Raw genomic sequence first — 12114 nt, 5'->3', positions numbered from 1 at the left:
AAGAGGACTAATTTGCAGTGTTATGGGGAAAAATCTGGGCTGTGGGTCTAATTTGGACAGATCTTCGAAAAAGCCGACACTGGCACGACGGCCGAAAGTCCTCCTTCTGTGCTGTAAGATTCTATGATTCTGTGATTACCTTCTGAATCATTACAATTGAAGCTATTCATTGTTGAGCAACCAAGAAAATTATAACCGTGATATTCGGCTTCTCCATTCCCTTATGAATATCGCAGATTATAATGTCCAGGCGGGGTGGGACTGAATGGGGGATAGAGTGCGGAGATTGGAATGGAAGCTCATCAGAATGAACTTGGTCTCATCAGTTTTTGTTATTTTTCCTACCAGTTGCCCGAAGCAGGTGGTGAACCTTCGTGTCGAGAGAGGATCGTCATTTCAGTTCAGAAGGAGAAAGGGTATCAAGAAAATCGGGTAAAACGCACACAGAATGATCCGGGACTAACAGCACACCCCTTTTAAACAGACACAGACACGGAATGATCCGGACATAAATCATAATTATGGTGCATAAGTTTCTCTTACGTTGACCATAAGATTTACTCTTTTTACAATGACACCAATGTACAATCTGATACTTCGCCACCTTACAATCTCAACACCATCCTGGAAGGAACTGTTGCTGATATCAGCAAACAATGCAAAACCCACCGTCTGCCGTTTCGAGAAGGATGGGACTTTGACCAGACCTTCTGGATGGACTGAATGAGAGAAACAAAACTTGAACATCAGAGCGACGAGGATGGGATTCGAACCCCCGCGTGCACAGCACAATGAATTAGCAGTCCATCGCCTTAACCTCTCGGCCACCTCGTCGAATTCGGAAATACGCGAAAGCACCTTTATTCAAAATGAAAATACTGGCTGTGTTGCCAACCTGAAACTGCAAATGTGCAGATCCTCAGCAGGTCAGGCAGAATCTTCAGACATCGAAACAGAGTTAACATTTCAGGTCGATGGCCATCACATGAGTATTCCAACTCACTCAACTTGCGCCTTGTCGATGGTTGAACCGCTTCAGGGAGTTAGAAGGTGAGTCACTTGGCACAGAATATCCAGCCTCTGACCTGCTCTTGTCGCCACAATATTGATGTAGCTGGTCCAGTTAAATTTCTGGTTAATGGTGACCACCAGTATGTTGATGGTGGGGGATTCGGCGATGTTAATAACGAATCCCCACAGAAGAGATTTACTGTAAAGATTCCAGGGATGAGGGGCATATGTTTCATGGATCAATTGGAGAAGCTGGGGTTGTTCTGCTTGGAACAGAGACGGTTACGAGGAGATTTGATAGAGGTATTCAAAATCATGAAGGATCCAGACAGAGCAGATCGAGAGAAACTGTTGCTATTGGCGGAAGGTTCAAGGACCAGAGAACATCGATTTAAGGTGTTCGGCAAAAGAACCAAAGGTGACATGAGGAAAAACTTTTCTACACAGCGAGTGTTTAGGATCTGGAATACACCGCCCGAGGGGGTGGTGGAAGCAGATTCAATCATGGTGTTCAATAAAGAACTGGATAAGTATTTGAAACGAAAGAGAATACAGGGCTACAGGGAAAGGGTGGGGGAGTGGGTCTGTCTGGATTGCACTTGCAGAGAGCCGGCACGGACTCGATGTGCCGAATGGCCTCTTTTCGTGCTGTGACCTTTCGATGATTCTATTCTATTTGTGGGAGGCGATGCGAAGCGACCGGAGCGTGACGTAAATCGACCTGCTCATGTACATTCCCTGATAATAAATCCTAGTGTGATGAAAAGAAGAAATTCATAATTATGGTGCATACCATTTATATTATGCTGACAATAAGAGGTATTCGGTTCACCAGGGCGCCATTGTGCACATTGATTGATACTTCACCGAGATCACCCCTTACACTCCCAACACCTCCGTCCAAGAAACAGTTGGGTGGCAATCCAGACTTTGCTGAATTGTGCAAAAAGGTGTAAACCAGCAATGCGGAAAAGCACTTCTTATCAAAGAAGGGTTTTTGGTGAGGCGGCGAAAATGGAAGGGGATACAAATTCTGGCAGCAGTGAGATTCGAACCCACATAATTCAGAGATGGAAGCCAGCCATCTTTGACAGCGCAGTTACTCACGCACATGGCAAGCCATTGAGATCTGATGATAAAGGTCATAGAGCTGAAACGTTTCCTCTGGTTCTTTCTCCACAGGCGCTGCCTGACCTGCTCAGCGTTTTCAGCATTTTCAGTTTTCATTCTTGTGATTTCACAATGGCTGTTTTCCTGAAAACACCCAATTTGACCCAAGGACGCAGCTCGCACTTCACTTTCCTCACGCGCTTAAAGTCTGCCGTTTCCGAACAAAATCTCCTCCGCGCCGAGCTTTCAAAGGACCTTTCGCTCACGGCCAACCTCCTGTAATCGACACTTTTTCACCATTCCCGCTCTTCTAATTTCTCCTCATTACTTTTCAATCGGACATTTCCACAGACCTAGTAAGATCAAGCGGAACATTTCCGACTTTCCTGCACCGCCCAGATTGACAAAAGTGCACCTTTCAGCCGTCATTCGCAGCAATGTCGCGCCGCCCGTCTCTCCCGCACATCAACTGCTCGGGGAAAAGCGCCAACCACCATGGAAACAAAACCATGTTAACATCCCCCGTGTCACAAGATACCCCATGGAAATTTCACGGAAACGTATGCGCTGTCCCACCGAATGCCAGCCCTGCTTTCTGAGAGCTTGTCTCTGGAGCAGATCGAAATGTATCGACTGGTTTCAAGGCACAAATGAACATTGATGCGAACGGGACATGTGCCCCCGAGAAACAGCGGTCGATGGAGAGCAAACGTCAAGGCGTAAGGATGTGTAAGTGAATGTTACAGTAGGCAAGGCCGCAGTAAAGTCTCAATTAAATGAACGATGATCGTGGAAGGAAGGAAAAGCTGGAAGAAGCGGCGAGTCTGAATTTTGGATCATCCAACAGAGACACATGAGAGAACAAAAACAGGATACAGACAAAGGTGCTGGGGCAGAAAGACAAAGAACGAAATAAGAGGAATGAAAAGAGAGTGAAAGAAAGAATGGGAGAGAGGGAGGTGAAAGAAAGAAAGAGAGAAAGAAAGATAGAAGGGAGAGAGAAAATCAAGCGTGCAATACTCACCCCGCAAACGGGCGCTGCTCCCAATCGGCTACACTTCGCCCCACAGACCCTCATCCCATTCACACCATCCTACAATACACTGACAATGCTGTGAAGTGAAACAGAGAGTTTAAAGATACAGAGATACTTGCATACTATACTACAGCACACATTAAACATCCGTGCAGTGAGTCAGAGAGTTTACAGGTACAGAGACACTCACAGCGTCCCACAATACACTTTAAATCATGTGCAGTGAGACAGAGCGTTTAAAGATATAGAGAAATTCACCTTGTTTTTCAAAAGTGGCACATCCCAGAAGCAAGAGAGAGCGTGGGTCAGTCTCCCTCTCCTGGTGGAGCTGAGGCTTGTCAGTCAAGAGTCCCCTCCTCCCTGTATTGGCCGTGGAGGAAGTGCAGAGCAGATTTAACAGAATACCTTCAGCCTGACCGAGGTTAGGCTGACTGGCCTATAATTACTTTATCTATCCTTTTCTCCCTTTTTATACAACAGCACAACTTTAGCAGCCCTCCAATCCTTCGGCATATCACCTGTAACCAGGGAGAATTGGAAAATGATGGTCAGAGCCTCCGTTATTTCCTCCCTTGCTTCTGTTAACAGCCTGGGATATATTTCATTGGGGTCTGGAGATTCAGGTGGAGTGTTCTGGTGACTTCATTTTCCTCTTTGCAAAGATTTTCACCGCAGGTCAAGATCACAAGTCAAGGTCCAAATTAGGACTACTTCCGGGTTTGAACCTCAAATTGTGAATTATACCCTGACCTCAACGAGCCCAGAAACAAGAACGTGTCTTTAAGTTAACCCGTTGCTGACACATTCTATGAGAGGTCTGACTGCACAATGAAAGGGCGTGTTAGAAGAGTCAATCTGATATCCGTTTCCTCCTCAAATCTGAACAAATACCAATTCCAAAGTGCCATTTTGTCGCTTAATTCCACAAATTAGGTAAAAATAAGTAGTTACGCAAGGCACTGCTGGGAGTTGAACCCAGGCTCTTCTGTTTACAAGACAGATGCTTTAACCAACTAAGCCACAGCGCCCATTCATGATAGCAAAGTCCCACCTCCTCTCACTAATATCTATCAGCGATACGTCACTGTTTGGGGTTCAGACCGTTTCATCTTTGTCTGTTCAGCTTGTTCGTTCACCTGTTCATCCCGATGCTGCCTGTAGATCTCGTTGTGTTTATCTTTGTGTGTCCATCAATGCGTTGATATGGGGATGATTATGTGTACTTATGTTTGTTACATTAAGTAAATTACCGGTTTGGACAATTCTCTCCCTGAAAGTGAAGAAATATTGAGACGAACTTTACAGCAAAGTATTGTTTATTTTGGTGCTGAAAATTAAAAACCGGAAGAGGCCCAAACAGGGAAAAGGAGAAAAACCTGTGAGGGAAAATGAGGACAACAGTCAAGATTTTTACCAGTATATTAAGTGAAAGAATGGAGGCTTAGAGTAATGTGGGCCGCTTAAAGACAGATGGAGGTGATATTGTAATTGAAAATCATGAAATGTGGAGTTGCTAAATATTTACTTTGCTTCGTTCTTCACAGAAATAAATGAGGCTGACATATCAGAGATATGTGGAAAACTGTAAATAAATCAAGGGGATTCAGTATAAGTAAAATAATGGCAATGGAGAAAATAATTAGATGAAAGATAGACAAATCTCCAGGACCTGATGGTGACCATCCCAGGGGACTGAAAGGACTAGGTGAGGAAATTGTACATGCTTTCGTCATGATCGTTCAAACTCTCTTGGTTCAGGAATTGTTCCTTTGATGGAAACAATTTCAATGTCACTCCATTATTTGGGATGGGTAGCAGAGATGATGCTGGAAATTATAGACCCATTAGTCTGACATCCGTTGTGGGGAAGTTGCCAGTATCCGTTATTAGGGAAAGAAAGATTGAGCACTTGGATAAACATGAATTGATCAGAGAGAGCCAGCATGGATATTTTGTAAGTCAAGTCTAACAAAACTAGTTGAACTTTATGGAGATGTAACTAACGTGGTAGATAATGGAGTGTCCATGGTTGTTATATGATATTGACTTCCAGAGGTATTCGATAAGGTACCATATAAGAGACTGTTAACGACAATGACAGTGCGTAGAATTTATGGCAACCTAATGAAATGGGTAGGGAGTTGGTTAGAAGGTGGGAGACAGAGACCCGGCATATAAATGACGTAGACCAAGGAATAGAGAGCCGTAAATCCACGTGTGTCGCTGACACCAAGATAGGTGTCACGGTGAGTCCTGTAGATGGAAGCATAAAGTTGCCAAGGCAAATTGATAAATTAAGTGAGTTGGCAAAACTGTGGCAGATGGAGCTTACATAGAATTACATAGAATGTACATCACGGAAACAGGCAATTCGGCCCAGTTAGACAATGCCGGTGTTTATGCTGCAAACAAGCCTCCGCCATCCCCATTTAATCTAGCCCGATGAGCAAACCATTATATTCCTTTCTCCTCCATTTCTTTTTCTAGATTCGCTGTAAACGAATCCATGCTATTCGCCTAAACTACTCCTTGTGGGAGCGAATTGCAAATTCTTACTTCTCTCTGGGTAAATGTGTTCCTCTTGAATGCAATGTTGAATTAAATAGTGACTACCTTATATTCATTGCCTCAATGATTTGGAGTTCCCACCTCCACAAATGCAAACACCTTATCTACGTCTAACCTATCAAACCCTTGGATAATCTTAAAGTCCGATATCAGATCACCCCTCAGCCTTCTCTTTTCTATGCAGAAGAGCCCCAGTCTGTTCAAACTTTCAATATGGAAAAGTGTGAGTTCATCTACTTTGGACTGAAGCAAGATAGATCAGAGTATTTTCTAAATGGTGAGAAGCTAGGAACTGTGGAGGAGCAGAGAGATTTAGGGGTCCAAGGACAGAAATCGCTAAATCCAGTGGAATGGTAGAAAAATTGATTTAAATGTCTCATGGGATGTTGGCTTTTATCTCAAGGAAGCTGGTATTCAAAGGGGGGAAGTATGTTACAGATAGAAATCCTTGCTGAGACCCCATTTAAAGTACTGCATTCAGCTCTGGGCACCACACATCAGGAAGGAAACATTGGCCTTGGAGTGGTGCAGCGCCGAATGACCAGAATGATACCGGGGCTAAAATGGTTAAATTATGAAGACAGGTTATGCGGACGTCGGTCCTCATTTTTCTCTTCAGGATCCGGCCCCATCCGTTTACTGTTGACGGGAGCGCGTCTGATACTAAGTCAGTCAGAATCGGATGCAAATCACATCACGGGCACAGCGGGTCTGGGACTGGCGACTGGTTTTACATTGAGTCTTTTTTATGGGATAGGCTGTACATTGTTTGTATAATAATAATACGTTTGATACAATGAAGGTTTTTTCAGTTATTTCCCATTTCCACTCTCACCAGTTTTATACAGTAACAGGTAACAATCTTTCAGGGATGTGATGTACAGTGTTGGTGGAATCAGTGTAATTTAACTTGATATATTGAAGAATCTCTTGTCTATCCCAGGCTCTTACCTCAGGTTTAGACCCTCACCTAGTTTAAAATCAGCCACTCACTGATATAAATAAATCAGTAACAACCCCGAAACCTCAGCGGGTATATTTGTTCCGATACTAAGTGACGGTCCCAATTTCCACTGAAATTCTCGATGAGCAAATACCAGAGGCTGTTTTGGGTTTGACAAACTGTGAAACAGATTGTTTTAAAAGCCGGAAAGAGGGAAAAACTCGTGGTTGATATTAAGTGTTATGCATTAACTCTTTCTGTTTCCGATTTACAATTTCTCTTTGTGTGTGACTGACAGGAGCGGCTATAACGGAGCCCAGTGACTGGGTAACGAGCTGCACTGAATCATTGTCCTGTGTTACAGACCGGCTCGTTAGACCTGTTCATTCCGTCTCATCTCATTGTCAGCAAACAGGAAATTACTGAAGTTAAGGCTGGTGAATAACAGCTCGAAATATCAATCCTCTCCACCAGTGGGGACAGAGTCTTCCGAAAAACAGGGATTTTCACTCGTGCAAATTTCATCCACATTTTCTGCTCTTCATTTCTCTGATCTGTTTGATGCGGCTTTGCCTACAATTCACGACTTACATGAAAACCTCAATTTTACAGTCGATTTTCGGGTCAAGAGGTATGGTGAGATTTCAAATAATTGAAATCCACCCTTATTAACGCCAATATCGTCACCTACACGTTTGACAAGTGTAAAGCGACTTCACTCACGGTTTTGTGCACAACTCATTCAAAGATACTTTCGGTAATTGGAGGGTCTTTGAAGTGATGACACGAACACAACAGTTCGCGCTGCCGTTTTCCGCAAGACACTTCAGATTCATGGGGAATGATTTCGGTCTGGCGGTTAAATCCGCTCCCTCTTCACAAATCCGCCTTTGAACCTGTATCCTTTAGTATTTTTGAGAACCGATACCAAATCGGTTTGCCCTGTACTGTACATTACTTTTTTAAAATATTACAGATAAGCAGAGCACTTGAGCTGTCACAGCTGTGACTTTGACTTTTCTCCCTCTGCTCTCGATCTCCCCGGTAACTGCCACTAACCACAATCTTCTGTCACACTTCTCCATCAGAAAGTTCCGAGCCTCGGTTTTCAACTGAAATAACGCCCATCTCTTCAATCAACGACATCCCAGAGAGAGATTCTCAGTTTCATTTCACACTTTATCCAAATCCTCTTTAAAGCACCATCAAAAGTTGTCCTTTAGTTAATAATAAGATCAATAAAAGTTCTTATCTTCTGGGGTTTTGTTTCAGATTCCAGGGCTTTTAAAGTTCACTGCGGATATTTATCGAAGCGCATCTTGATTGGAGGCTTCTTGGAGAAATCGGAGAAAGATCACAAAGCGATAATTCAGATACGGAAAATGAAGCTGTTTGACGGGAGCACTGATAGAACCGATTGTGCGCTGCTCTTGTGGCGCAAGCGCTCAGCGTGCGGTACTTTTATGAACTCCAGAAATGCCCAGGTTGTGAGTTTGAGCCTCATCTGGAACAATCGAACATTTTGAGTTCAAGGTGCAACTGGTATGTTCCATAACGCATCTACTTCTTAGTGTTCCCATGTGAGCACTTGGGTTCCTCTGGCCTACCGTCTTGCAATAGTAGGTGTGAATTTGTTTGTTTATAGGGGGAGAGGGAGCGATTAGCGGCATCTGATATGGCAAAGGAGCCGGTACGAGATCTTTAAATCTAAGGAACTAAACATACAATTCTTCTATTCGTTTAGCGGATATTCATCAGTTGGAAGTTTCGTGTGGGGAAAATCTGGATGGGAAATATTCTCCCTGGTGTCACTGTGCAACGGGTGAAATTATTCAGCTCACAGATGTTAATACGCTGAAAGGTCGAGAGGCCTTTTCCAGCTCCCGTGTGGGGCAAGTTTAGCTTTTGAGCCGCTATGTAAAGTGTTATTTTAATTGCTGCTAACGAATGACAAGACATTGTTAAATAATAGCTACATCATTAAATAAATTTAAAACAGAAATAGATAGTTTCCTAGAATTAAAGGGAATTCGGGGTTACGGGGAGCGGGCAGGAAATTGGACATGAATTTAGATTTGAGGTTAGGATCAGATCAGCCATGATCTTATTGAATGGAGGAGCAGGATCGAGGGGCCGATTGGCCTACTCCTGCTCCTATTTCTTATGTTCTTATGTTCTTATTTGGCACAAACACGAGAATTGTAAACTCACGAGTTCACTGTCCATGTTTCTTACATCATGTTCAACAGAAACAAGGATTCTCCTCAACACGAAGCTGACAATTTTATAACAGGGACCCTCACCCAATTTCGACGTCCACGATGGATAATTCAGAGTCCTACATTGAATATGTACGATATGAACTTAACAAATTGCGAGCCTGCGTAGCTCAGTTGGTGGAGCAACAGACTTTTAAAACGGGTAGTGATCTGAGGATCCAGTGTTCTGGTTGTAAATTTTGAAACAGCTGGCAAGTTCTGTCTTCGCAGCGGAGCAACAACTACGGGACAGAAGATGCATGTGATGTGTTGTCAAAGCTTCGTTGTAAACTTCTTTCCCAGGGATGGGCAGTAATGCGCTGTCTGCAAGCGGCAATTGCAGCTTCCCGCCAGCAACGTGTGATTGGAGAGAGCGGGGCCGGACAGGCGGCCTGAATATTGTTGCTCTCGTGGCCTCACTCAATGCGGGAGCTGGGGAACATCGAACATCGAAAAACTGATCTGTTTGTTGCCGCGGCTGCAATGCTGTTTATAACTGTATTTATAAACCGAGGCAGCGCTGCAGGATCCTTTAATGATCTCTCATAAATTAACTGAAAACAATCGCAATGTGTAGCTTTGAGAGGGGCTTCCTGCACAGTCGGGGCATGAAGCGTGAATGAGGGCGAGACACTGTCTGTATATGTGTAGTGTTTGAATGTGTATTGAACTATACAGAGAATGGAAAATATATCAGTTCTGTGAGGTGTGGTATTTTATTCACATTTTCCCACAGACTGAATTCTTGCTTTTTTTCATACTTATTGATTTTTAGTGGGGAACTTTTTCAAAATGTTTCTGCCCGGTTTCGAACCGGGGACCTTTCGCGTGTTAGGCGAACGTGATAACCACGACACTACAGAAACTCTGCTACATATTTCGCTATAGGAAACCCTCAGAAGATAGCTGCCGTCTGCAAATGCTCTCAGTGTGGGAGACGGGTCCCTTTCCCGTTCAGGGAATTAACTTCAGGGAAATAGTTTGCTGTATTAATTTCGCAATACTCATTAAACTCTGAAAAAAGACGAATAGTTGTTCAAATCGCCATTAATCAACTAACAACTTTCTGTTTCAGGCTGAAGGAAATCCTAACTTTTATTTTTATTCATTCGCCAGGCAGAATACAGAAAGTTCAGAGGGGAACTGAAAGTGACAAAGAGAGGGTATGAGAATAGACTGGCGGCCAACATAAATGGGAATTCAAAAGTCTTCCACAGGCATGTAAACATAAAACGGTTCGTAAGAACCCAACTCTGATTCGGGACCATGAAGGAGATCGACTCATGGAGGCAGAGGGGGTGGCCCAAAAATGTTTCTGTACGGTTTTGAACCGGGGATCTTTCGCGTGTTAGGCAAACGTGACAACCACGACACTGCAAAAACTCTGCCGCAGACGGTGTGAAAGGAAATCCTCAGAAGATAGCCATTAATCAACTAATAACTTTTTGTTTCAGGCTGACGGAAATCCTAACTTTTTTTTTATTCAATCACCAGGCAGAATATGGAAAGTTCAGAGGGGAACTGAAAGGGGAAATAAGAGGGGCAAAGAGAGGGTCTGAGAATAGACTGGCGGCCAACATAAAAGGCAATCCAAAAGTCTGCCACAGGCATGTAAACATTAAACGGGTAGGAAGAACCCGACTCTGATTCTGGACCACAAAGGAGATCGATTCATGGAGGCATCCCAAAAATGTTTCTGTTCGTTTTCGAACCGGGGACTTTTCACGTTTATAAGCGAACATGATAACCATTACACTACAGTAACTCTGCTGCGCACGTTGTTCGAGGAAACCCTCAGAAGATCGCTGCAGTCTGCAAAAGCTCTCAATGTGGGAGACGGGTCCCATTCTCGTTTCGGGAATTAACTTCGACAAAATAGTTTACTGTATTAATTTCGCAATACTCATTAAACTCTGAAAAAAGTCGAATAGTTGTTCAAATCACCATTAATCAACTAATAACTTTCTGTTTCAGGCTGACGGAAATCATAACTTTTTAAAAATTCATTCACCAGGCAGAATTTAGAAAGTTCGGAGGGGAACTGAAAGGGGAAATAAGAGGGGCAAAGAGAATACTTTGCATATGTCTTTAACAAGGGTGAAGTTGCTGCCAGAGTCTCAGTATAGGAAGATATAGTTGAGATACTGAATGGGTTAAACATTGGAAGACAGGGCAAATATGTGAGGGCAAGGCTGGATGGCATCTATTTTAATGCAAGGAGTCTTGCGAATAAGGTGGATGAACTGAAGGTGTTGATAAACACATGGGAGTATGATATTGTTGCTGTCACAGAGACATGGTTGAGGGAGGGGCAAGACTGGCAGCTCAATATTCCGGGGTACAGAATCTTCAGGCGAGACAGAGGGGGAGGTATAAGAGGAGGGGGGGTCGCAATATTAATTAAAGAATCTATTACTGCCATAAGGAGGGATGATATATTAGCAGGTTCCTCGAATGAGGCCATATGGGTGGAGCTTAAAAACAAAAAGGGGGCAAGCACTTTGATGGGAGTGTACTATAGGCCCCCAAACAGTCAGGGGGAGATAGAGGAACAGATATGTAGGCAAATCTCAGAAAATTGTGCAAATAATAGGGTAATAATAGTGGGGGATTTCAACTTCCCCAATATTAACTGGGATACTCAGAGTGTAAAAGGCTTGGAGGGTACAAAATTCTTAACGTGCATCCAGGAGAGCTTTTTGAGCCAGCATGCAGAAAGTCCTACAAGAGAGGGGGCAGTACTGGACCTAATTCTAGGGAATGTGGCCGGCCAAGTGGAAGAAGTGCTCGTAGGTGAGCACTTTGGTGACAGTGACCATAATTCGGTGAGATTTAAGGTGGTCATGGAAAAGGACAGGGAGGGGCCGGAAATAAAGGTTCTAAATTGGGGGAAGGCCGATTTTAATAGGATAAGGCAGGATCTGGCCAAAATGGACTGGGATCAGCTGCTTGTAGGAAAATCCGCATCGGAGCAATGGGAGTCTTTCAGAAGGGAGATTGAGACCATACAATGGCAACATGTTCCCGTAAAGGTCAAGGGTGGTTCCAAGAACTCCAGGGAACCTTGGATGTCAGGGGATATACGAGAATGGATTAGGAAAAAAAGGAGGGCTTTTGGCAGATACAAAAGGCTAAAGACGGAGGAAGCCCTAGAGGAGTACAAAAAGTGCAGGGGGATACTTAAAAAA

General features: G+C 43.7%; 3 non-coding genes across 3 annotated transcripts; all 3 read right to left on the bottom strand.

Annotated features, from left to right (window-relative positions):
- Positions 1 to 752: 752 nt before the first annotated feature.
- trnas-gcu (transfer RNA serine (anticodon GCU)) lies at positions 753 to 834 on the bottom strand. The gene has a single exon. It is a non-coding gene; the product is annotated as a tRNA-Ser (tRNA).
- Positions 835 to 4111: 3277 nt separating this feature from the next.
- On the bottom strand, positions 4112 to 4185 carry trnat-ugu (transfer RNA threonine (anticodon UGU)). Its single transcript has one exon. It is a non-coding gene; the product is annotated as a tRNA-Thr (tRNA).
- A 5534-nt stretch (positions 4186 to 9719) lies between these two features.
- Positions 9720 to 9792, bottom strand: trnav-aac (transfer RNA valine (anticodon AAC)). Its single transcript has one exon. It is a non-coding gene; the product is annotated as a tRNA-Val (tRNA).
- Positions 9793 to 12114: the final 2322 nt, after the last annotated feature.

The sequence above is a fragment of the Heptranchias perlo genome, chromosome 20 (assembly GCF_035084215.1).
Source record: "Heptranchias perlo isolate sHepPer1 chromosome 20, sHepPer1.hap1, whole genome shotgun sequence".
Taxonomy (NCBI): domain Eukaryota; kingdom Metazoa; phylum Chordata; class Chondrichthyes; order Hexanchiformes; family Hexanchidae; genus Heptranchias; species Heptranchias perlo.
Note: the sequence above shows the minus strand (reverse complement) of the source record. Positions and strands in the feature narration are given on the sequence as shown.